The sequence below is a fragment of the Hyperolius riggenbachi genome, chromosome 10, assembly GCF_040937935.1.
Source record: "Hyperolius riggenbachi isolate aHypRig1 chromosome 10, aHypRig1.pri, whole genome shotgun sequence".
Classification (NCBI taxonomy): Eukaryota; Metazoa; Chordata; class Amphibia; order Anura; family Hyperoliidae; genus Hyperolius; species Hyperolius riggenbachi.
In genome coordinates, this window is record NC_090655.1 from 8,908,710 (window position 1) to 8,934,293 (window position 25,584).

Sequence of the window (25,584 nt, forward strand, 5' to 3'; positions counted from 1 at the left end):
GCGGTACTTAAGCTGGCGTAACTTACGCCGCGTAAGCTGGCTGGCTGTGCCTTTGACTGACAGCCAGGCAGCGAATCAGCGGTCGCGCAGCGCTGGCGGACGGGTGGCGGGCCTGTTACCCAAAACGGGCTACACTGACTTTATAATCAAACTGTATTTCAATTGCTGTAATCGTGTTGAGAGACAGCAGTAACATAAGGTTTGACAAGCATGATGTGTGACAGCGTGCTGCTTCTATACAACACCCCCCGAGCTTTGTGTCCCCATCTCTCACTATCTTCCTACCTGGGTTAGTGCTGGCCCCTGTAGCAGATCCGAAGTTGAACACCATACTGCTGGTGACGAGTCCTGCACAGTTTTGCCGAATTACAAACTGCAGGAAAACCCCGCTCCCACCATCAGGAGACAGCCTCACTACAGACACTGCGCATGCGCACACAAGTTAGCGCGGCATGTCGTACATCACCATGTCGTCACTCGCAACTTCGGAGCCGTACAGGCCGCCATGTTGGAGGCGGATCTCAGTATTGTGATGTGATGACAAACAGGGGCGGTGCCATATCCACAGTAGTGCTTCCCGAATCCCTATTGCTAATCGGGCAGAATGATCTCTGTGACTCCGAAACGGCTGATGAACGGATGTTTCGGAGTTACTGGCGGCAAGTGGCAAAAGGCATAAAACCGGACATCTTAATTGTCCGGTTTAACATGCCTTTTTGGACAGGACACAGCGGCCAAAAACCGGACTGTCCGGTCTAAAACCGGACACCTGGCAACCCTACATCAGACAGACATATTACCCCCTTCCATGTAGTATGAGAGCCATACCTACACAGTCTATTCTATGGAGCTGAACTCCCCATCAGACAGAAATCTTACCCCCTTCCATGTAGTATGAGAGCCACACCTACACAGTCTATTCTATGGAGCTGCACTCCCCATCAGACAGAGATCTTACCCCCTTCCATGTAGTATGAGAGCCATACTCTACACAGTCTATTCTATGGAGCTGAACTCCCCATCAGACAGAAATCTTACCCCCTTCCATGTAGTATGAGAGCCATACCTACACAGTCTATTCTATGGAGCTGCATTCCCCATCAGACAGAAATCTTACCCCCTTCCATGTAGTATGAGAGCCATACCTACACAGTCTATTCTATGGAGCTGCACTCCCCATCAGACAGAGATCTTACCCCCTTCCATGTAGTATGAGAGCCACACCTACACAGTCTATTCTATGGAGCTGCACTCCCCATCAGACAGAAATCTTACCCCCTTCCATGTAGTATGAGAGCCACACCTACACAGTCTATTCTATGGAGCTGCACTCCCCATCAGACAGAAATCTTACCCCCTTCCATGTAGTATGAGAGCCACACCTACACAGTCTATTCTATGGAGCTGCACTCCCCATCAGACAGAAATCTTACCCCCTTCCATGTAGTATGAGAGCCACACCTTCACAGTCTATTCTATGGAGCTGAACTCCCCATCAGACAGAAATCTTACCCCCTTCCATGTAGTATGAGAGCCATACCTACACAGTCTATTCTATGGAGCTGAACTCCCCATCAGACAGAAATCTTTGCAAGATGCTGCACACACTGATGCTGTACACATGCAACAGATCAGTATCTGCAAAAGATCTGTTTCTGCCAAAAATCCATTCCAGCGATGCGCTGTGCCTTTAGCCCAGCGGCATCATGACCCTAGGCGAGTTCTTACGAACTCCCAGTTGGGGTGGTAAAGGTTAATAGTGGGGGGGGCGGGGGATTAGCTGGAGGCAGGGCTGGGGGCTGAGCTAGAGGAGGACAGGAAGCTAGGGGGCTGGGGGTAGTCATTACCTCCGTGGTTGGCAGTCCGAGTAAACGTGCTGTTTACTCTGCTGCCATTTAGCTTAGTTGTCCCCTGGTTAGGTAACCTAGTTCCCCCGACTAGAGGGTGAGGATGGCCGAGCAGGAGATGGAGGACATGGCACGCCGCCTGCAATCCGCGGCGGCCCAGAGGGGTGACGGCTGGCTGCAAGCTTTGCTTGCAGCCGCTGCAGTAGCTGAAGGAGAGAGCAGCGCGGGGAGCAGTGCCGGGACCGGGAGACCCAAAAGGACCCGCAAGCTGGCGGATCGGCTGTCCCCATCACCGCCGGCAGCGCGCGCGAGGCAGCAGGATGAGAGGCCTGGCCCTTCGCAGCCGGGTGGAAGTGGCGGAGCAGGCCGGGTAAGTGTAGCCGACGGCGGGGGGGCGGGGGCGGGGGCAGCCCACTCCAAGGCTGCGCAAAAAGGGAAGGCAGGCCCCAAGGGAAAAAAGAAGAAGAAGGGGCAAGATGGCGGCCGCTCGCAAGATGGCGGCCAGCGAGGTGGGAGTAGTGCAGACAGTGCGGCGGGGAGGGGGGCCCTCCAGGCAGCGGTGGGACAGGGGGCAGTAGCGGGTCCACCCGCAGGAGGTATGGGCGCACCCAGCCAGCCCACGATGTCCACAGGAGGGGGTGGGGGAGGGTCGCTGGGAGCAGCAGCAGCAGCACCTTTGCCAATGCAGTCCACCCCTTTGCAGTTGGGAGGTTTTGGGGGCCAGCAGGGAGGGTTGGACGGGATACCCCTCGGGGGGATTTCGTTTGGGGGTCAGCCAGGGCCATTACTGTTGCCGGGGGGGTATTCTGTGGCCCAGGGAATGCAGATTGGAGGGGTGGGTCCTCAGGCAGGGGGGCAGTGGACAGCTGTCGGCGGTCCATTTATCCTGGCTCAGGGTCCTGGAGGGTTCTTTTTACAGCCAGTGGGAACTCTGGCTGACGCAGGGAATGGGGCTCTCGCAGCCTCCACAAGTGCAGGAGTTCCGGGGGGCGGAGGTGGTGGGGACGGAAGGGACAGTCGGGCGGTAGAGAGTGCTGCCCGGACCCAGACTTCATCGGGGGGGGCAGGTGGCTTGAACACCGGTACTGGTTCTCCCTTTTCTCCTTCACAGACGGACTTCATGGGTGCAGGACGTGGGAGGATTGGGACACCCTCCACGACACTGGCCCGGACTTCTTCCATCGACTCCAGGACAGACGGATTGGGGGTGCAGGCTACTACGTCGGGCGGCAGGACTGATACACCTGCGCGCCAAGCTGGTGAGTTGCCACTTACTTCATTGCATGGGGTTCAGGGATTGGAGGTTAATGCACAAGATTTGGGGGGGCAGGGAATTCAGAGTCTGTTACAAGGGGTACGTTCGCTTTTGGAACGCATGGGGAGTCCGGCGGGGTTGCAGGGGGCGTCGCCTTCTTTGGAATCGGTCTGGGGGGCTGGGCCCGCTGTAGCAACTGCTGTTGGGGGGGGGGGGGTTCAGCACGGGCTCATACGGGGACACAGGACAGCACTACTTCTGGTGCTGGGGAAGGGGGTGAAGAGGCAGCAGAAGCTTCTAATACGGGGGAGGGGGCGGCGAAATCCGGTAAAGCGGTCCCAATTTCAGACACGGCGAAGGGCCACGCTTATACGTGTTACGAGGGCCCTCTCGGGGCCCATTTAAAACAAGAGGTGCGGGAAAAAATCTGGAAGAGGGAGTATTTAGACATCTTCACCCTGTTGCCTTTGGAGCGTTTTAATATTGATAGATGGGTAAAGGGGAAAGAGCATAGGAAAGAGGAGGACGAGGATCGTCTGCGTTTCAGGCTCATCCCGAGAACCTTTGGTAATTGGTTGCAGGCCTACGCAATCATGGCCAGTATCATTGGGGAGAAGACGCCAGAGAAGTGCTCCGCACTGTTCGGTTATCTGGACGCGGTTTGGGAAGCTCACCGAGTGTATGGGGGTATGTCCTGGTTGAGGTATGACGAACAATTTCGTCAGCGTATGTCGGTGCAACCGGACTTGGATTGGGGGCACAAGGACATCGGGATTTGGCTGAGGGTGATGAATTCCAAAGGGGGACTATACCCGGCGGCCTCGCCGTTGCAGTCCTTTCCAGCAACCCTGGCTCCGGCAAGTGCCGGGGCCACGAACTCTGGCAGACGGGGGGTATGCTGGGCATACAATGAGTCACATTGTAAATTTGCGGGGAGCTGCAGATTCAAGCACGAGTGCTCCTTCTGCAACGGGAATCATTCAGCAGCCAAATGTTTCCGCAAATCCAAGCCTCAGGGCTTCCAGCGTCGACCAGGGGATAGTGCTGGTAAAAGGGACGACGCCGGTGAGGGTAGGAGCGATGGGCCCTTGGCTAGATCTTTACAGCAATAGGGGAGTTGCTGATATCCTGAGACGGGGATTTTTGGAGGGTTTTAGGATTCCGTCGTCTGTTGAAGGGGCCGCGGTTCATACTAAGAACTTGAAGTCGGCTAGAGAACATGCGTCCGTTGTCAGGGCTAAACTGGGGAAGGAATTGGAGTTGGGGAGAATGTTGGGACCATTTCCGGTCCCTCCTATTCCGGATTTGGTCGTGTCACCTCTGGGGGTTGTCCCGAAGAAAGAGCATGGGAAGTTCAGGATGATTCACCATCTGTCTTACCCAAAAGGGGGATCCGTGAACGATGGCATTGACCTGGAATTGTCATCGGTACACTACACATCTTTTGACACTGCCCTGGACATGGTACGCCAGGCGGGACAGGGAGCGTTGATGGCTAAGACCGATATTGAATCGGCATTTCGCCTGTTGCCCGTGCACCCCGAGAGTATGAGGCTGTTAGGTTGTTATTTTGAGGGGGGTTTTTACATTGACGGATGCCTGCCTATGGGGTGTTCCATTTCCTGTGCCCTATTTGAGATGTTTAGCTCATTTCTTGAATGGGTCATCAGACAGAGAACGGGGGTCACAGCCATAACACACTATTTGGACGATTTTTTCTGTGTGGGTCCCGGGGGCTCAAGAGTGTGTGAACTGGCTTTAAGAGGGATGTTGGGGGTTTTCCGGGATTTTGGAGTGCCAGTGGCGGAGGACAAAACGGAGGGCCCTGCGTCAGTAATCAAATTTCTGGGGATTGAGATTGATTCCGGGAAACAGGTATGTCGGCTTCCTCGAGACAAGTTGGAGGGTTTATTGGCGGACATTCTCAAGGCATTGGGGGCTCGGAAGGTTACTCTAAAACAACTGCAGTCGTTGCTGGGCAAGCTCAACTTTGCTTGCAGGGTGTTGCCAATGGGGAGAGTATTTTCGAGACGCCTGTCCCTCGCTACATGTGGGGTGACAGAGCCGCACCATTTCATCAGGTTGAATCAGGAACACAGGGCAGATCTGGAAGTGTGGAAAGAGTTTTTGGGGCAATACAACGGGTTAGCCTATTGGCTGGACCCTTGGAGGGACTTGGACAGTCTTGAGCTGTTCACGGACGCATCGGGGTCCTGTGGCTTTGGGGCCTTTTTTGGGGGACGGTGGTGCGCGCAACGGTGGCCGGCAGAGTGGGCCATGAGTGAAGTGGTACGGAATTTGGCCTTTTTAGAAATTTTTCCGCTATGGGTGGCGGTGGAAATTTGGGGCCCTGAGCTGTCAAATAAAGCAGTCTGCTTTCGGTCTGACAACTCCGCTGCGGTCTCTGCTATTAATTCACTCACGGCTTCTTCTCCCCCGGTGATTAAGGTCTTGAGGCGGTTCGTTCTGGCCTGTTTGAAGTTTAATATTCATTTTAGGGCTGTGCATATTCCTGGGGTAAACAACGAGATAGCTGACGCGTTGTCTCGTTTGCAGTGGGATCGTTTTTGGAGCCTGGCACCGGAGGCACGTCGACGCGGGGAAGTGTGTCCAGCGTTTGTATGGAACGTCCTGGAGGGGTGATGTGGTCCTGGATCCAGAAGTCGGTGGCTCCTGGGACCTGGAAGGCCTACAATACAGTATGGGCTGAGTGGTTCAGGTGGCAGCAGCATTGGGAGATGGGCAGTTCGGCAGGCGAGAGAGACGACCTTTTTGTGTGGTTGATAGGGTCTTGGATGGAAGAAGGGGTTTCGCCAGCTGTAATGGATAAAAAAGTAGCGGCATTGGCCTTTTTAGCGAAACTACATGGGTGGTGCGATTTTACGAAGGGTTTCGTAGTGCGTCAAGCATTGAAGGGGTGGAGGAAGGAACACAAGTCAGTAGACAAACGCCGGCCAGTCACGTGGGACATTTTGCGGGGTTTGTTTCGGGAGTTGTCGGGGGTCTGTCCATCGGAAGATGAGGTCGGTCTTTTTCGGATGGCCTTTTGTCTGGCATTTTATGCCGCGCTTAGGGTGGGGGAGTTGGTATGTGCAAGTAAAAAAGGGGAAGGGGGCCTAAATAGGGATGATGTCTGGGAGCAGGAGGGGGTGCTGTTCGTAAAGCTCTGTCGGTCAAAGACGGATCAGGAAGGAAAAGGGGTACAGATAGCTCTGTTCCCCTTACATGGGGAGGAGGTTTGCCCTTTACGAGTGTGGCGGGGCTATACTGCGTCACGGAGGGGTTTGGGGACCAAGTTTTTGGTTCACGCGGATGGGGGGGTTCTTTCGCGTTTTCAGTTTGTATCGGTAATGCGCATGTGCCTGGATCGTTTGGGTTTAAAGAGTTCCGATTACGCCTCGCATTCGTTCAGGATAGGGGCGGCAACGGAGGCAGCTAGGCTGGGATTGTCGACGGACGCAGTAATGAAAATTGGGAGGTGGCAATCCAGTCGATATCGCTCCTATGTTCGGCCGGGCAGGGTGGAGCAGGTTCATTAGGTGGCCGGAGGGGCTGGGTAGTGCATTTTTAGTTTGACAGGAGGGGTTCGTTATTTGTGTTAGGGGAATTTGTGGGGGGGGGGATATGTGATTTTCTTTCTTTCTTTCCGACAGGTCAAGGACGCTGTGTGGTGTGGATATTAGGACACTCGTACATTTATTGGGCAGCGAAAAGAGCGGAGCTAAGGAAGAGCGGTCTGCAGATGGGACTAAATGTTGAGGAGATCAGGGTTTTTTGGCACGGGTCCCGGGGTCTGGTTTGGGAGGAGGTTTTGCCTTATTTTCGGGGATTACTTTTGGCATTTCCATGGCCGGATATTTTGGTCATTCATGCAGGGGGGAATGATATGGGTCGTCAGCCGATCCGGGCCCTGATTAGGGAGATGAAAGAAGTACTGACAGCAATTCGGGAGTTGGTTCCCAAGGTAAGAATTATTTGGTCTGACATGCTCCCGCGATTCGTGTGGCGGTTTGCGCGAAGTCACAGGGCCATGGAGAGAGCGCGGGTAAAGGTGAACAGAGCCGTCGGGAAGTTTTTGTTAGATCAGGGGGATCGGGTGGTTCGTCATGTCAGTTTAGAGGGGAAGCAAATGTTTTTCAGGAGGGATGGGGTACACCTAAACGAGGTAGGACTTGACATGTTCAATTTGCTCCTACAGGAGCACATTGAACTGGCTTTTGAATTGTGGCGGGCGCGCCTTCAGTGAGGAATCACTGCAGGCTTGCGTTGGCGGCGGTCCCCTTCTGCTTGGAGAGGTGGCAAGTAAAGGGACTGAGGGGTCAGAGTGATAAATCGGGGTATGATCAAGAAAATGGACGAGATTCGGATTGGAAAGTATTGGGTAATATTTCAAGTAAGATATGCTGCATGTAAGCCCATGGAACTCCCGGGCCAGGTAGCACGGCTGGGGGTATGGCTGCATGCTCAGTGGGATGGTTGGAAGTAAACATGGGGGCTCCTCGGTCGCCACCTAACAGCAGAGGGGGATGAAGTCTTCTTCGAGCACCTTATGTTGGATGCACTGTTATGTATTTGTTATTGGTTTGTGTTAATGATTTGTTTAATGCTGTGTTTAATGAAAAGGTTGTTTACTTTTAATGTGATTCAGCTGTGGCCGATTAAAGTATCACTCCATCGTAGTTTTTGGAGTATGTAGTGTTATTTCAAGTATGAGTGTAGTAGAGTGGTGTCGGTCATGGCTGATATATATATATATATAAAAAAAAAAAAAAAAAGGGAATTTGATTCTGTTGGTTACGTAATATTGGTGGGAGGAAAGGGTTGCTAGGGGGCTAGATTATGTAGGGGGCGTGAGTGTATAAGGCTGCTGGGTCATGCAAATTGCAATGATAGTCTATGAGATCTGCAGATCATCATACACACAAGATTTAACTGACATTCATCTGCAGATCAGATCCACCAGGATGGATTTTCAGATCTGCAGATGATTGTCTGATCTGCAGATGAATGTCTGTTAAAAAAGGTGTGTATGAGAATCTGCAGATCTTATAGACTATCAATGCAATTTGCAGGAACTGATCTTTTGCAGATACTGATCTTTTGTGTCTGTACAGCATCTGTGTGTGCAGCATCTTGCAAAGATTTCTATCTGATGTGGAGTTCAGCCCCATAGAATAGACTGTGTAGGTGTGGCTCTCATACTACATGGAAGGGGGTAAGATTTCTGTCTGATGAGGAGTTCAGCTCCATAGAATAGACTGTGTAGGTGTGGCTCTCATACTACATGGAAGGGGGTAAGATCTCTGATGGGGAGTGCAGCTCCATAGAATAGACTGTGTAGGTGTGGCTCTCATACTACATGGAGGGGGGTAAGATTTCTGTCTGATGGGGAGATCAGCTCCATAGAATAGACTGTGTAGGTGTGGCTCTCATACTACATGGAAGGGTGTAAGATTTCTGTCTGATGGGGAGTGCAGCTCCATAGAATAGACTGTGTAGGTGTGGCTCTCATACTACATGGAAGGGGGTAAGATTTCTGTCTGATGGGGAGTGCAGCTCCATAGAATAGACTGTGTAGGTGTGGCTCTCATACTACATGGAAGGGGGTAAGATCTCTGTCTGATGAGGAGTTCAGCTCCATAGAATAGACTGTGTAGGTGTGGCTCTCATACTACATGGAAGGGGGTAAGATCTCTATCTGATGGGGAGTGCAGCTCCATAGAATAGACTGTGTAGAGTATGGCTCTCATACTACATGGAAGGGGGTAAGATTTCTGTCTGATGGGGAGTGCAGCTCCATAGAATAGACTGTAGGTATGGCTCTCATACTACATGGAAGGGGGTAAGATTTCTGTCTGATGGGGAGTGCAGCTCCATAGAATAGACTGTGTAGGTGTGGCTCTCATACTACATGGAAGGGGATAAGATTTCTGTCTGATGGGGAGTGCAGCTCCATAGAATAGACTGTGTAGGTGTGGCTCTCATACTACATGGAAGGGGGTAAGATTTCTGTCTGATGGGGAGTTCAGCTCCATAGAATAGACTGTGTAGGTGTGGCTCTCATACTACATGGAAGGGGGTAAGATTTCTGTCTGATGGGGAGTTCAGCTCCATAGAATAGACTGTGTAGGTGTGGCTCTCATACTACATGGAAGGGGGTAAGATTTCTGTCTGATGGGGAGTGCAGCTCCATAGAATAGACTGTGTAGGTGTGGCTCTCATACTACATGGAAGGGGATAAGATTTCTGTCTGATGGGGAGTGCAGCTCCATAGAATAGACTGTGTAGGTGTGGCTCTCATACTACATGGAAGGGGGTAAGATTTCTGTCTGATGGGGAGTTCAGCTCCATAGAATAGACTGTGTAGGTGTGGCTCTCATACTACATGGAAGGGGGTAAGATTTCTGTCTGATGGGGAGTGCAGCTCCATAGAATAGACTGTGTAGGTATGGCTCTCATACTACATGGAGGGGGTAAGATTTCTGTCTGATGGGGAGTGCAGCTCCATAGAATAGACTGTGTAGGTGTGGCTCTCATACTACATGGAAGGGGGTAAGATTTCTGTCTGATGGGGAGTTCAGCTCCATAGAATAGACTGTGTAGGTATGGCTCTCATACTACATGGAAGGGGGTAAGATTGGTCTGTGATCTTTGATTTTCCAAAGACTATAGTCTGATGTGTGTATGCACCTTTAGTCTGGCAGTAACCTATGGCAACTAACATTTCCTTTTCCTCCTGTGAGGTGAAATCTGATTAGAGGCTGAAGCCATGTTCGATAATTCCCCACAACAACGTGAACCATCAACAATCTCCATGATTTTCTGAGGACTGGGAAAAAAACCACATCTCCAAGAATGCGGTCATTAGGAAAATTGCATACACTATTTATTTTAAGCCTCGGAAAAGCCTTTCGGAATTCTGAATGGAATGTTTACCCATTAAACATGATGAGCTTTCTAGGAAAGAAAACAAGTGAAATCAGAAGACACACCACCGCCGGGTGGGGTACATACAAGCGCTTCTATGCTAAGATTCTCAGCATTTTTGTTGGGGCTCTTCCAAACGGATGGGTGAGAAGCTCACTGCACAGTTCAGCCTTTGAAACGCTGGGCTGGCTACAGCATACATCCCAAATTTTGAAGAAGGAAAAATGGGGCACTAAGCCCCACCCCTGTCACAAATATAGCCACGTACAGATTGTATATGTGACACGCCCCCTAAGTTCCCTGGTGTCTAGTGGTTTCTCCCTCTCCAATATAATTTTTCTGGTGGTCAAATGGTTACTGGATAGTGTACTGGTTAAGGTCTCTGACTATGACATGGGAGACCAGGGTTCGAATCCTGGCTAGGGTCAGGTCCTATTCAGTAAGGAGTTCAAGGCAAGACTCCCTAACACTGCGTGTCCCCAGGGGCTGCAGCTCTTGAGCGCTTTGAGTCCAACAGGAGAAAAGCGCTATATAAATGTTCAGATTATTATTATTACTAGAGATGGTCAATGAGATGCAAATAAGTTTCAACTGCTCTGTAGGAGTCCAGCAACATGCGACCTCCTCTCACCACTCCCTCTAGTGTCGGCATGTCCTCCTGCATCATGTGATTACATTAATGTAGGAAGAGACGCCGGGCACTAGAGAGAGAGCGGAGAGGTGACAGGAGGTTGTACATTGCTGGACTCCTGGGGGGGTGGGGAAGTCGAGGGGCGCACACCGGGACACAGGGGAGGAGGTTGTACAGGTCTCGTGATCATTAGAGATTTTAGCGAACCATTCGCTAGCGACTCTCTATGGGCAAATACTACCGGGTCGCTATGACCCGGAGTAGTACAGCTGCGCTGGGTCGGCGGTGCGAGTCTTTGATTGCGCGCCTGTTGCCGGACACTCTGTGCATGCGCGTGACGTCAGTCTGCTCGGCAACAGGCGCGTGATCAGGGACGCGCACCGCCGGCCCAGCGCAGCCGTACTACTCCGGGTCATAGCGACCCGGAGTAGTACAGGGTGAGGGGTTCGCCAGCGAACGGTTCCAGAACCGTTCGCTGACATCTCTAGTGATCACACCTCACAACCCAGGGTGTTGGGTCGGCTGGGAGGTAGGCGAGAGCCTTCCGGTCAGGAGCGGGCCGAGTAAGAGGCAAGAGAGGTTTCAGCCTTCGTCCTGCCTCAAAACACAGATTTTTGGACTTGAGACTATTCGAAAACTTGCATTTCCTCTTTTCTGTTTTGTGGAATCTGAGATTTCGCAAAAACTTTTTAGTTATTACTTTTTTAGACAACAGCTTACTGCTGTTTGTTAAGCTGTCGGATGGAACCAAGCTCGCTATTTGATGATATCATTATTCATAACTTAATAATCATACCTCCCAACTTTCTAAGACAAGTTAACCCTTAAGACACACCCCTGAGAGGTGTAATCTGAGTAAGAAACCAATTTGTTATAGATTACTACTGTTCAATGCTCATATAGAGGTGTTCATTAGCAGCATAGCACCAATGAATAGCTAATGAGAGGGAGGGGGGCCCCTAGTGTGCTGCTCTGGTCTTAGGGCCCCAATGCAGTCACAACCCCTGTATCCCCTACTACTATGCTACTGCTGTAGAAACCTCTAGTGCAGGAAGTGCCTGCCTGGTCCACATACCTAATTTGACAAAAGCGAATAGAAGATCTTATACAGAGATAGCCCACCAGTCCCTATAGGGCTAGGAATAGGTTTAAGCCAGGAGTTATATGTTAGATCATTTATTCTTAATGCATGTTTGAAATACATTTCTGTCAATGTTGCTAAAGAGCTTTAAAGGGAATCTGAATTGAAATTAAACTTATGAAATAATGATTTGTATTTGTAGTACAGCTAAGAAATAGAACATTAGTAGCAAAGAAACAAGTCGTATATTGTTTCCAGTACAGGAAGAGTTAAGAAACTTAATTTGTTATGTATGCAAAAGAGCTTCTTTGAGCTCCAGGACCAAATTGGTGGCTGATTTCTGGAGCGCTTATACATCAAAGAAACAGTGACAACTTCAGATAGGGTTCAGTGAGAAGAGAAGTTCAAAGGTTCATTAGCTCTGCAAACCACACTCTGTATTTTAAACTATAAGACAGAGCAAACTGCAAATAGGACAATATGATGCAATGCTATAAAAAACGCTATATAACTAAAAAATAAAAATATGAGACTAATTTCTTTGCTACTAATGTTCTATTCCTTATCTGTACTACACATACAATTCATTATTTCATACGTTTTTTTCACTTCAGTGTCACTTTAAATTGCTTTCTGACTCAGTACGCTGCTGATAAAAGAGAGACCTGCTGTACCAATACATAGATCCTCATCTACTCCTCAGTGACCTCCAGCTGCCCTGCTCACTCCCAGACAGTCACATGATGATGCAAGAAAGAGAGTTATTGCCATGTCAGGGGAAACCCCGCCCTCCTGCAGACTAATAGCCTGTCATGCCCGGCGGTCTGTAGTTGTAGTAATTCATTTTATTCAAATGAATGCAGTTTGCAATTATAACAATTAACTACATTAGTTTAGTTGCAAGCTGCAACTTGCAACTAAAATAGCCTCAAATAGCCTCAACTCAAAATGTTAGTGAGCAGGCAGTGGTGTTTGCTAAGGATCTGAGAATCGTACTGTGTCTTTTATTGAGCAAACAATACAACTTTTTTTGTTTTTAAACAAATTGTGTTTTATGTCAAGTTCATTGAAAGAGGAACCATAGTGAACACAACAATGAATAAAGTTATTTTTTATAGTATTTATTTATAAATTATTTAGTCAGTATTTGGCCATTGTACAATCTTTCCTTTCCCCGATTCACATTCTGAAAATAATCACTGCTGTCAGGTGATCTGTACGGAATGTTTGTTACTGAGAGTTCTATGCACAGAGGGAGATATTGCTTGCTTGGCAGTTGGAAAAATCTATTATTTCCCAACATGCAATGAGGTTCTCAGACTGCAAACTGTCAGCACCATGGTCATGACATCACACTGTGGCAGGGGTTTCACCACAATATCTGCCACACAGACCCCCGCCTGATAATCTATTCGAGAAACAGTAAGGATTTCTCATGGGAAAGGGGGTATCAGCCACTGATTGGAATTAAGTTAAATCCTTGGTTAAAGTTCCTCTTTAAAAAAAGAAAAAAAGAAAAATTCTATGAAATGCATGTAAAAAAAAAAATTAAAAGTGCCTTAACTTTTGCTGTAAGAGAACTACAATTCATTTTCTCTGCCTTAATAAACATCTTTAACTTTAAATAAGTTATTTACTCCAAAATCCTGTTTGTTGAGGTTAATAGATCTACGTAAAAATAAATAAATAAATAAAAATAAAAAAACTTTTTCTCAGAATGTGATGAGAATAGAAAAAACTCTAACCAGAGGGCTTTTTCGGCGTTTTAACGCCACGGCCGAAGTTGGCGTTTTCCTAGGTAAAAGAAAGTCCATAGACTTTCATTTTACCATTCACACTAAACGCTGCGTTTTGGAGCGTTGCGTTTCAACGCTCCTAGGCGCTTTTTCTGGGCCTACCGCGGCGTTTCTCATTACAATTGATTGTAATGTATAGGCGTTAAAACGCCTTCAAAACGCCTTGAAAACGCCTGCAGCCAAAACGCAGCGTTTTAGCCTTTCACCGCTGCCTGTAGTGTGAAAGAGCCCTGAGCAGGTTTCTTTCTCCCAATTAGATATTTCCTTGAGAAAACAAAACTAAAGGGCTCTTCTCAAATGAAATCACACAAATATCTCCAAGTTCTGGTGTTAAAATGCAATTTAAAAATATTCCAAGTTTAATCATTTTATATTTGTAGAATATTTTTTGGTTGAAAGAAATCTCGCTCTTTCCCAGTTAGGATTTTAGCTGTATGAAAACAGGGAGGTGCAGTTCTTTTTCTTTAATGTACAAGTTGTATAAATTCTATAGACACCCTATAGAGGATCATCATCATACATTAATATTTTTGTATTTTTTTTTTGTTAAAAGTTACTTTTTAAATAAAGCAGTAATGATGCGAGTAAGAGAAGTGTAAACTCACCAGAAAGTGGTTAGAGATGCAGCTGAGTCAAATTCCTGCTGGATGCCAAAATTCCAAGTCCCCTGTTCCCTCTTCCCCAAATATACACTGTGAGCTGCGAGCTAGGACTGGCTGGCTTTCACAGGGATGTTTGTTCCTACAGGCAAAGCATAGACGGCTTCTGGTGCCCTCCCACTTAATTCAAGGTAGACCGTCAGTCCTTCCATGCAAAGGTATTCCACAGACTGTTGTTGCCCCCTCCTCAAGGCCCAACACCCCGTGACAAACATGTTCCACCAGCCAGCCACAGGACACACCAACTACAGCAACTTTATTCATTCAACTTTATTATTATTTTTTTTTTTAAACTGTCCGGAGCACCTACCCCTTGTCAGCTGTGTACATGAGAAACGTGACAGTACAGCCATTTTGCCTCCATGCATCTCATTACAACCATACACAAAAAAGTATAGGTGAGGCTGTGAATTGGTCATTATAGGCAGAATTGTAATTAAAAGTGGCCACACACGATACAATTTGAGAAATACAATCATTTTTTCTGATTAATTGTAACATCTGAAAAACCTGACCATTGCATCATACACCGGTGTTAATTTTTTTTCCCAATTATGAAAAACAAAAGATTAAAAATTTGGAGAAAAAATTGCTTGAGTTTATACATCAAGACATTGACAATTTATCCCAACCATTTCATTTTCATAAAAATTGAGAAATTATCTACTTCCAATCAACTTATGGCAATAAAAACATGAAACTTGATCAAAAATCTCACTGGAATAAATAATAATTAATAAAAAAAAAAAGTGGTTTTCATCGAACTGCAGTAAAATCAAAACTTTTTATTGTATCATAAGTGGTCAACATAATAGTACCAAATACAGCTGATTAGTATTACTGTATTTAGCTCTGAATTAATGCTTTTATGATATCTACTGGAACTGTGGATGAGTTCATTTTTCAGCTGCTTTGTGACTCTTGGCGCTGATCTATTATTTTATTGAATGTAGGGGATGTCTGTAGTGTCAGAGAAGTGTAAGCAGGGGACAGGGCATCTGCAGAGTCAGAGAGGTGTAAGCAGGGGAGGGGACAGCTGCAGTGTCAGAGAGGTGTAAGCAGGGGAGGGGACAGCTGCAGTGTCAGAGAGGTGTATGCAGGGGAGGGGACAGCTGCAGTGTCAGAGGTGTAAGCAGGGGAGGGGACAGCCGCAGTGTCAGAGAAGTGTGAGCAGGGGAGGGGACATCTGTAGTGTCAGAGAGGTGTATGCAGGGGAGGGGACAGCTGCAGTGTCAGAGAGGTGTATGCAGGGGAGGGGACAGCTGCAGTGTCAGAGAGGTGTAAGCAGGGGAGGGGACAGTTGCAGTGTCAGAGAGGTGTAAGCAGGGGAGGGGACAGCTGCAGTGTCAGAGAGGTGTAAGCAGGGGAGGGGACAGCTGCAGTGTCAGAGAGGTGTAAGCAGGGGAGGGGACAGCTGCAGTGTCAGAGAGGTGTAAGCAGGGGAGGGGACAGCTGCAGTGTCAGAGAGGTGTAAGCAGGGGAGGGGACAGCTGCAGTGTCAGAGAGGTGTAGGCAGGGAGGGTACAGCTGCAGTGTCAGAGAGGTGTAAGCAGGGGAGGGGACAGCTGCAGTGTCAGAGAGGTGTAAGCAGGGAGGGGACAGCTGCAGTGTCAGAAAGGTGTGAGCAGGGGAGGGGACAGCTGCAGTGTCAGAGAGGTGTAAGCAGGGGAGGGGACAGCTGCAGTGTCAGAGAGGTGTAAGCAGGGGAGGGGACAGCTGCAATGTCAGAGAGGTGTATGCAGGAGAGGGGACAGCTGCAGTGTCAGAGAGGTGTAAGCAGGGGAGGGGACAGCTGCAGTGTCAGAGAGGTGTAAGCAGGGGAGGGGACAGCTGCAGTGTCAGAGAGGTGTATGCAGGGGAGGGGACAGCTGCAGTGTCAGAGGTGTAAGCAGGGGAGGGGACAGCCGCAGTGTCAGAGAAGTGTAAGCAGGGGAGGGGACATCTGTAGTGTCAGAGAGGTGTATGCAGGGGAGGGGACAGCTGCAGTGTCAGAGAGGTGTATGCAGGGGAGGGGACAGCTGCAGTGTCAGAGAGGTGTAAGCAGGGGAGGGGACAGCTGCAGTGTCAGAGAGGTGTAAGCAGGGGAGGGGACAGCTGCAGTGTCAGAGAGGTGTAAGCAGGGGAGGGGACAGCTGCAGTGTCAGAGAGGTGTAAGCAGGGGAGGGGACAGCTGCAGTGTCAGAGAGGCTTAAGTGGGGGAGGGGACAGCTGCAGTGTCAGAGAGGTGTAAGCAGGGGAGGGGACAGCTGCAGTGTCAGAGAGGTGTAGGCAGGGAGGGTACAGCTGCAGTGTCAGAGAGGTGTAAGCAGGGGAGGGGACAGCTGCAGTGTCAGAGAGGTGTAAGCAGGGAGGGGACAGCTGCAGTGTCAGAAAGGTGTGAGCAGGGGAGGGGACAGCTGCAGTGTCAGAGAGGTGTAAGCAGGGGAGGGGACAGCTGCAGTGTCAGAGAGGTGTAAGCAGGGGAGGGGACAGCTGCAGTGTCAGAGAGGTGTAAGCAGGGGAGGACACAGCTGCAGTGCCAGAGAGGCTTAAGTGGGGGAGGAGACAACTGCAGGATCAGACAGGTGTAAGCAGGGGAGGGGACAGCTGCAGTGCCAGAGAGGCTTAAGCGGGGGAGGAGACAACTGCAGGATCAGACAGGTGTAAGCAGGGGAGGGGACAGCTGCAGTGTCAGAGAGGTGTAAGCAGGGGAGGGGACAGCTGCAATGTCAGAGAGGTGTATGCAGGAGAGGGGACAGCTGCAGTGTCAGAGAGGTGTAAGCAGGGGAGGGGACAGCTGCAGTGTCAGAGAGGTGTAAGCAGGGGAGGGGACAGCTGCAGTGTCAGAGAGGTGTAAGCAGGGGAGGACACAGCTGCAGTGCCAGAGAGGCTTAAGTGGGGGAGGAGACAACTGCAGGATCAGACAGGTGTAAGCAGGGGAGGGGACAGCTGCAGTGCCAGAGAGGCTTAAGCGGGGGAGGAGACAACTGCAGGATCAGACAGGTGTAAGCAGGGGAGGGGACAGCTGCAGTGTCAGAGAGGTGTAAGCAGGGGAGGGGACAGCTGCAATGTCAGAGAGGTGTATGCAGGAGAGGGGACAGCTGCAGTGTCAGAGAGGTGTAAGCAGGGGAGGGGACAGCTGCAGTGTCAGAGAGGTGTATGCAGGAGAGGGGACAGCTGCAGTGTCAGAGAGGTGTAAGCAGGGGAGGGGACAGCTGCAGTGTCAGAGAGGCTTAAGCGGGGGAGGAGACAACTGCAGGATCAGACAGGTGTGAGCAAGGGAAGCTTAAGTTCCACTCTAGAATGAAGTTGTTCTGAAACGGATGATGAAAATACAAAATGTAAGAAAATGACTCCACCCTGAACAGAAAGGGGAATCCGTCTGCAATAGAAACGGTCAATGAGGAGCCAATAATTCTTTCTTGTATGCATATAGTGAGCAGCTTAAAGTGGACCTAAACTCTTTTACAGGACATAAGAAAAACAGAGAAAAGCACCCTGTATGTATTTGGAGAGTTTAGCCTATCTAATTCTCTCTCATATGTGCCTCATCACCAGTTGTAATTTGATCTCTCCCGTGTCTCCTGACTGCCACAGCACATAAGCTCATTTTAAAGCACAGGATGTTAACCGTATGTCTGCTTCCATGAAAGCAGGAAGTAGACACACTGCAGATTTATTTTAATTTATCAGCTGTAGCAAAGAAATGTTTTTGTGTAAAGGTCATTATGCTGTTGCGTTCAGGTCCAATTCAAAACTGGGCCAATTAAAGGCACTTCCTGCCAAATCTGACTGGCCAAATTGTAAGTTGCAGACAGTTTGCAGTAAAATTGCTTATAAACTGGGATTAGTAGCATCTCACTGGCCTTCTCTAGTCTGTAGTCTGGATCTGCTCATGTCTCACCATAATAACACCTTTCTTCTCATCTGCATGAGGCGATGGGATGGACTCCGGAGGGAGTTTCCCTGCTCAAGCACACCTGTCACTGATGAAATACAGCGGCGGGCATTTCTGACCTTTTCTATCTGGTGGTTACATGGCTGCCACGCTGACCTTCTGGCCAGAATGAACCTTACGTGGCTCCCCTAGAACAAGTATGTAGATCAAATGTAATGACTTTTTTTCTGACGATGCTCGGGATTTATGGTCCCACAAGCCACCGTACAGTCAGGCAATTAGCATATGCAGAAGGTCAGCCATGGCAGCCTGCATATTTCACTCATAACCAGTTTACTTAACTTTGTTGCGTGACTTCCTGGTTCTAGAGGACTTGCATCTCTGTTCATAGCAGAAGCATAACACCCAACTTTTTGAGATAAGAAAGGGGGATTGCTTTAAGACACACCCATGCCACACCCCTAATCACACCCCACCTCACCTCTAGTCACTCCCCTGCCACAGAACACACAGAACCCTCTCTGTACCTATCCTTAACCCCAAAACCGCCCTCACTGGTGCTGCCTAACCCTAACCACCCCCCTGGTGGTGCCTAACCCTAAGCACCCCCCTGGTGGTGCCCAACCCTAAGCACCCCCCTGGTGGTGCTCAACCCTAAGCACCCCCCTGGTGGTGCCCAACCCTAAGCACCCCCCTGGTGGTGCCCAAGCCTAACCACCCCCCTGGTGGTGCCCAAGCCTAACCACCCCCCTGGTGGTGCCCAACCCTAACCACCCCCCTGGTGGTGCCCAACCCTAACCACCCCCCTGGTGGTGCCTAACCCTAAGACAATCCTGGTGGTGCCTAACCTTAACCAACCCCCTGGTGGTGCCTAACCCTAAGACCCCCCTGGTGGTGCTTAGGCCCTTCTGGTGGTGCCTAACCCTAAGACAATCCTGATAGTGCCTAACCCTGACCAACCCCCTGGTGGTGCCTAACCCTAAGACCCCCCTGGTGGTGTCTAACCCTAAGACCTCCCTGGTGGTGCCTAAACCTAACCATTCCACTGGTGGTGCCTAACCCTAAGACCTCCCTGGTAGAGATGTAGCGAACGGTTCGCCGGCGAACGGTTCCAGGTGAACTTTGGTGGTTCGCGTTCGCCTGCACCAGGCGAACTTTTGCGGAAGCTCGATTCACCCCATAATGCACTATGAGGGTCAACTTTGACCCTCTGCATCACAGTCAGCAGGCACATTGTAGCCATTCAGGCTACACTAAGCCCTGGAGCCCCCCCTTATATAAGGCAGGCTCGCTGGCCATGACACTCACTCCTGTGCCTGCTGCAAAGAGACAGACTAGGGAGAGCTGCTGCAGATTTTTTCTCGTAGGGAAAGATTAGTTAGGCTCTTGGCTTGCTCCTGGCTGATTGTTATTGCTAAAATAGCACCCCTCAACAGCTCTTTTGAGAGCTAATGTTTTAATGATGTGTTTTTTTTTTTGGTGTGTTGCTCACTGACATTATACAGCCCTATCTGTTGTAGCTGGACCTTGGTAATTGTTATTGCTGTGCCTATACGGGGACACCTACCTACCTATACTAGGGAACCTACCTATACTGGGACTCCTACCTATGCCTAGCTAACTACTGGGACACCTACCTATGCCTACCTACATACAAGAAGATAATACGGTCGTTGCTTGATTGTGGACAGACCAAATTTGATCAGCTGGACAGTCACTGTTGTTCTATCATTGAGCTACCACAGCCCGGCGACCATACGGGCTGGAAAACTGCTACGGCCTGCACTCTGGCCATGTTGCGCATCAGTCCAGCACAGCCGTCACTACACAAACAGCTGTTTGCGGTGCGTTACACAGTGAGTTTGGTGTGTCAGTGTGAAGCAGAACTCTAATTACACTCCCTGATTGATGTATACACATGCAAGATGTTTGAAAGCACTTTAGGCCTGTCATTTAGCATTCAATGTGATTTCTGCCCTTAAAACGCTGCTTTGCGTCAAATCCAGATTTTTCCCCGGGACTTTTGGTGTCTATCCCACTCATCCACCTGGGGGTCCAGGTGTTAGACCCCTTGAAACATGTTTTCCATCACTTTTCTAGCCAGCATAATTTTTTCTATTTTTCAAATTCGCCTCCCCATTGAAGTCTATTGCGGTTCGCGAACTTATACGCGCACGCGCACCGAACCTTCCGCGGAAGTTCGCGAATGGGTGGTGCCTAAACCTAACCATTCCCCTGGTGGTGCCTAACCCTAAGACCCCCCCTGGTGGTGCCTAACCCTAACCACCCCTCTGGTGGTGCCTAACCCTGACAGTGTTACATTAAATCCATTCACCGTTTTGCAGTTAAATAACGTCTATAGTTTGGCTTATGTAGGGCGCTATTGATAAATAACGTTAGTGTGGGCAATAACGTCTGATGTTTGGCAAATGAACAGCGCTATTAATAAATAACGTTAGTGTGTGCCACTATTGATAAATAACGTTAGTGTGTGCCGTTTTTCTTCTTTTTTCCCTGTGCGCCATTATTATGCAGTACTAACGATAAATAGCGATAAGCGTATCTTTTTAATGTGGCGCCATTTTTACGCATCGGTGCTGTGCGCCATTATTCACTGATCCGGTGAACAGGCCCTTACTGTTTAAACTGTGAATTTCAGTTACTATTTCACATCTTGCGTCTTCAACTTCACACTTTTGGGGGTACAGAGCTCAGGAATTTCATCTTACCTAATAAGACTATATAACACCAAATACTAATTATCACTGTAACTTCATTAGCATGGTTATTTTTGTAACGTGCTACAGAGAGCGGAGGGCTGAGTAGGGCCGTTTTTCTGGCAAGGCAACGTAGGCCCAGGCCTTGGGCAGCTGTAGGCCAAGGGGGCACCTGAACATGACAGAGGGGTTACTACATATGAAAGAGGAGGGTGAAAATGGGGAGTAACACATGAAAAAAGGGAAACTGATGCTCAGGGGAGTATTTTTGTAAGAAAGAAAGAGGTTGCTGTACATGGATAATACACATAGAGAGGGGGCTGCACATGGAATGGGAGGAGGGGCTGCTGTACATGGATGATACACATGGAAGAGGGGGCTGGACATGGAATGGAGGCTGCTGTACATGGATGATACACATGGAAGAGGGGGCTGGACATGGAATGGAGGCTGCTGTACATGGATGATACACATGGAAGAGGGGGCTGCACATGGAATGGGAGAAGCTGCTGTACATGAATGTTACACATGGAAGAGGGGGCTGCACATGGAATGGGAGAGGCTGCTGTACATCGATGTTACACATGGAAGAGGGGGCTGCACATGGAATGGGAGGGAGGCTGCTGTACATGGATGATACACATGGAGGAGGGGGCTGTACATGGAATGGGAGGGAGGCTGCTGTACATGGATGATACACATGGAAGAGGAGGCTGCACATGGAATGGGAGGGGCACTGCTGCACAAGAAAGGGAAGCCACAACATACTTGGCCTAGGAGCACCAGCCTTGGAGCCGAGTGCACAAGCCAGCCCCTCTGTCGGATTTGTGTTGTAGGGCCAGCATACATATTTTCCTCACAGAACAGCTATGTTTAAGATGAGGGTTTCCTGAGGTCTGTTATTTACACAAGCTGACTGCGGTATTTTCCCAACTTTAAAAATAAACAAACAGCATACTGGGCTATAAAAAGGGATCATCACGCTATAGAATCGCCAGCCGAGTCCATCGTAAAAGGTGGCCAAACGGTACTCGATTTTCCTGTACGATCAACTATGGGATTTAATAATTTTATCCGATTGGGGATATTCGATTATGTTCCATTCTGCTCGATCGATGAAAATTGGCCGATATCTGGTCGAATCAACCAACTTACTCGGACAGGATGGAAAATATTGGCCGATCATAAAGGAATTGACTACTGTCCACGTGATTTTGATAAAAACAAAATGGATTCTTGGTTTTAGAGCATGGAGGTACAACATCGTTCAGCTTGATTAGTGAAGGAGATTAGAATTGCCAGGAACTCGCTCGCAATGTGTGGGCTACTAGTCGATCTACTTTCAATCAGCCACTGTAGTTGATCGCCCAATAAAGTCGATTGCTTAATTGCTCAACGGAAAATCAAATTGCTGGGCAACCAGTTCTCTATACTACTGTGACCAGCCGTTCCGTTTTCCGTGGGATAGGTCCTGGATTTTGAGTTCCCTGTCCCAGATAGAAATTTTTCGCAGGTAATGTCCTGCCTGGGTTGTCCGCTGGATGTCCTGGGTTTGCTGACAACTTCCTGGTCTCTGTGTGGCAATCCTGAATCTTGCATTTCCCGCTGCATCCTGCCCGCCGATCCACCCCCTTACTGACTTCATAGCCATGCCCTCTAGGCTGGCTAACCACACAGTAGCTCCGCCCCCTAGAGCACATCTCTTGGGGGTGGAGTCAGGTAGCAGAAAATATATCTCTGGCTTCTTCTTAGAAAGGGAAGCACGAGCTGTCTGCAGGATGACGACGGGCAAGAGGAGGATGGGGAGGGCCGAGTAGAGCGGTCGGGAGGGGGCTCTGTTTATACTTATTTTATCCATGCACTGTGGCCTCCCACCCCAACCAGTGTCAACCTCCCAGCCTCCCTGGCAGTACCCAATGTCACCCTTCCACCAGCAGCACCCAAAGTCATCCTCCCACCTAGCATGAAACGGGAAGGGCGATTTAATGCATTTATGTCTGAGGTAACATTTGCTGCATTTCATATATGTGGGGTAATGTATGTGCATTTCACATGTATCGAAGGCTTGACGCATTTCAGGTGTGTGAGGTATTTTAACAGTCGTGGGTGGTAACGTGTGCCGCATTTCACATTTGCTGTAATTCATGAGTTGGAGATAACGTTTGCGGCTTTTAATTGATGGTCATAGTGGCTGCATTTTCTACTTTTGGGGTCATTGCTGCAGCATTTGGCATTTTGTTTGGTGAATGTTGTCCAAGTAGTGGCTGGATGGTGTACTGGTTAAGGGCTCTGCCTCTGACACAGGAGACCTGGGTTCGAATCTCGGCTCTGCCTGTTCAGTAAGCCAGTAATTCAGTAAGGAGTTCTTTGGGCAAGACTCCCTAACACTGCTACTGCCTACTGAGTGCGCTCTAGTGGCTGCCTCGCAAGCGCTTTGAGTCCGACAGGAGAAAAGCGCTATACAAAAAAAGGTATTATTATTATTATTAATTACCTTCAGGGTCACTTTGCCTTTGTGTTTTGGGAGGAAACTCGAAACTCTGTCACATTACAGTTGGCTCCGCCCACGTCATGCCCACAACCACACCCATTTTTTTAACACAGTGTACAAAAACACCCATCCTCCAAGTTGGGCCCAGAAAAATCTGGTCACTGTATCTATACAGAGGCATTTGAAAGTGGACCTGTATGCTTGTATGCACTTGGCCCAGTGGCGGACACACGGCCGTGCAGGCCGTGCCGCCGCACAAGGGCCCCTGAAGTTCCGCTGCTTCAGGGGCCCATTAAGTATTGCAGTTTTTTTTTTTTAATTTTACCTTTTATTTTTATTTTAACCTGGGGGGCCCCTACTCCTGTCCTCCCCCCTCACATCGGCCTCCCCCTCCCCCTCATGCGATGCGGCGGGAGAGCAGAAAATACAGGAAGTCTCCGCCGGGGCTGCAGCAGACACTAGAGGCTGCTGCCGCTTGGTCTCCCGTGTCTCCAACTTTGTACACTGCTCGCTACTAAACCAGGAAGTAGCGAGCAGTGTACAAAGTTGGAGACACGGGAGACCAAGCGGCAGCAGCCTCTAGTGTCTGCTGCAGCCCCGGCGGAGACTTCCTGGATTTTCTGCTCTCCCGCCCGCCGCCGCCGCCGCGCATACCGGGAGGGGGGCCCCGAGGTGAGTGAGGGAGGATAGGAGTAGGGCCCCCCACCCGGATAGCTACACACCCATCCACCCGGCTACCTTACCCACCCGGCTACCCACACACTCACCCGGCTACCTACCCACCCGGATACCCACACACCCGGATACCCACACACCCACCCGGCTACCTAACCACCCACCCAGCTACCTACCCGGCTACCTAACCACCCTGCTGGCTACCTACCCACCCGGCTACCTACCCACCCGGATACCCACACACCCACCCGGCTACCTACCCGGCTACCTAACCACCCACCCGGCTACCTACCCACCCGGCTACCTACCCGGCTACCTAACCACCCTGCCGGCTACCCACCCACCCACCCGGCTACCTACCCGGCTACCTAACCACCCTGCCGGCTACCCACCCACCCACCCGGCTACCTACCCGGCTACCTAACCACCCTGCCGGCTACCTACCCACCCACCCGGCTACCTACCCACTCGGCTACCTAACCACCCACCTGGCTACCTACCCACCCGGCTACCTACCCGGCTACCTAACCACCCACCCGACTACCTACCCACCCGGCTACCCACCCACCCGGCTACCTAACCACCCACACATCTACGCACTCACCCGGCTACCTACCCACCCGGCTACCTAGCCACCCACCCGTCTACCCACCCGGCTACCTACCCACCCAGCTACCTAACCACCCTGCCGGCTACCTACCCACCCACCCGGATACCTACCCACCCACCCGGCTACCTACCCACCCAGCTACCTACCCGGCTACCTAACCACCCACCCGGCTACCCACCCGGCTACCTAACCACCCACACATCTACCCACCCGGCTACCTAACCACCCACCCGTCTACCTACCCACCCAGCTACCTAACCACCCTGCCGGCTACCTACCCACCCGGCTACCTACCCACCCGGCTACCTACCCACCTGGCTACCTACCCACCTGGCTACCTACCCACCCGGCTACCTACCCACCTGGCTACCCACCCACCCGGCTACCCAACCACTCACCCGGCTACCTAACCACCCACCCGGCTACCTACACACCCACCCGGCTACCTACCCACCCACCCGGCTACCTACCTACCTACCCACCCGGCTACCTACCAACCCACCAGGCTACCTACCTAAAGACCCACCAGGCTACCTACCCACCCACCCAGCTACCTAACCACCCACCTACCCACCCACCAGGCTACCTACCCACCAGGCTACCCACCCACCCGGCTACCCAGCCACCCACCAGGCTACTTACCCACCCGGCTAAGGGCTGCCTACCTACCTACCCACCAGGCTACCTATCCACCCAACCACCCATGGGAGCTGCGCGCTGGATGGAGGCTGGGACAGGAGGTCTGCTGCTGCAGGTGAGTAAATGGTTTTTTTTATTATTTATTTTAGCAGGTGTATGTTCTGGGCAGGTCTGCCACATGATTGCATGTATGTTCTGGGCAAATTTGCTACATGATTGCATGTGTTTTCTGGGCAAATCTGCCGACATGATTGCACGTATTTTCTGGGCATATCTGCCGACATGATTGCACGTATTTTCTGGGCATATCTGCCGACATGATTGCACGTATTTTCTGGGCATATCTGCCGACATGATTGCACGTATTTTCTGGGCATAT

At 50.1% G+C, this 25,584-nt stretch overlaps 1 protein-coding gene across 2 annotated transcripts in view; it reads right to left on the reverse strand.

Moving 5' to 3' along the window:
- Positions 1-25,584, reverse strand: part of LOXL4 (lysyl oxidase like 4) — a 277,261-nt gene that overhangs the window by 217,476 nt on the left and 34,201 nt on the right. Inside the window, exon 1 of one of the 2 annotated variants that reach the window (XM_068257599.1) lies at positions 14,143-14,224. The exons of the other annotated variant lie outside the window; for it this stretch is intronic. The gene's annotated coding sequence lies outside the window, so the exon portion shown is untranslated. Of the gene's footprint in view, positions 1-14,142; positions 14,225-25,584 lie in introns of those variants that run through there. 2 annotated transcript variants of the gene reach the window in all.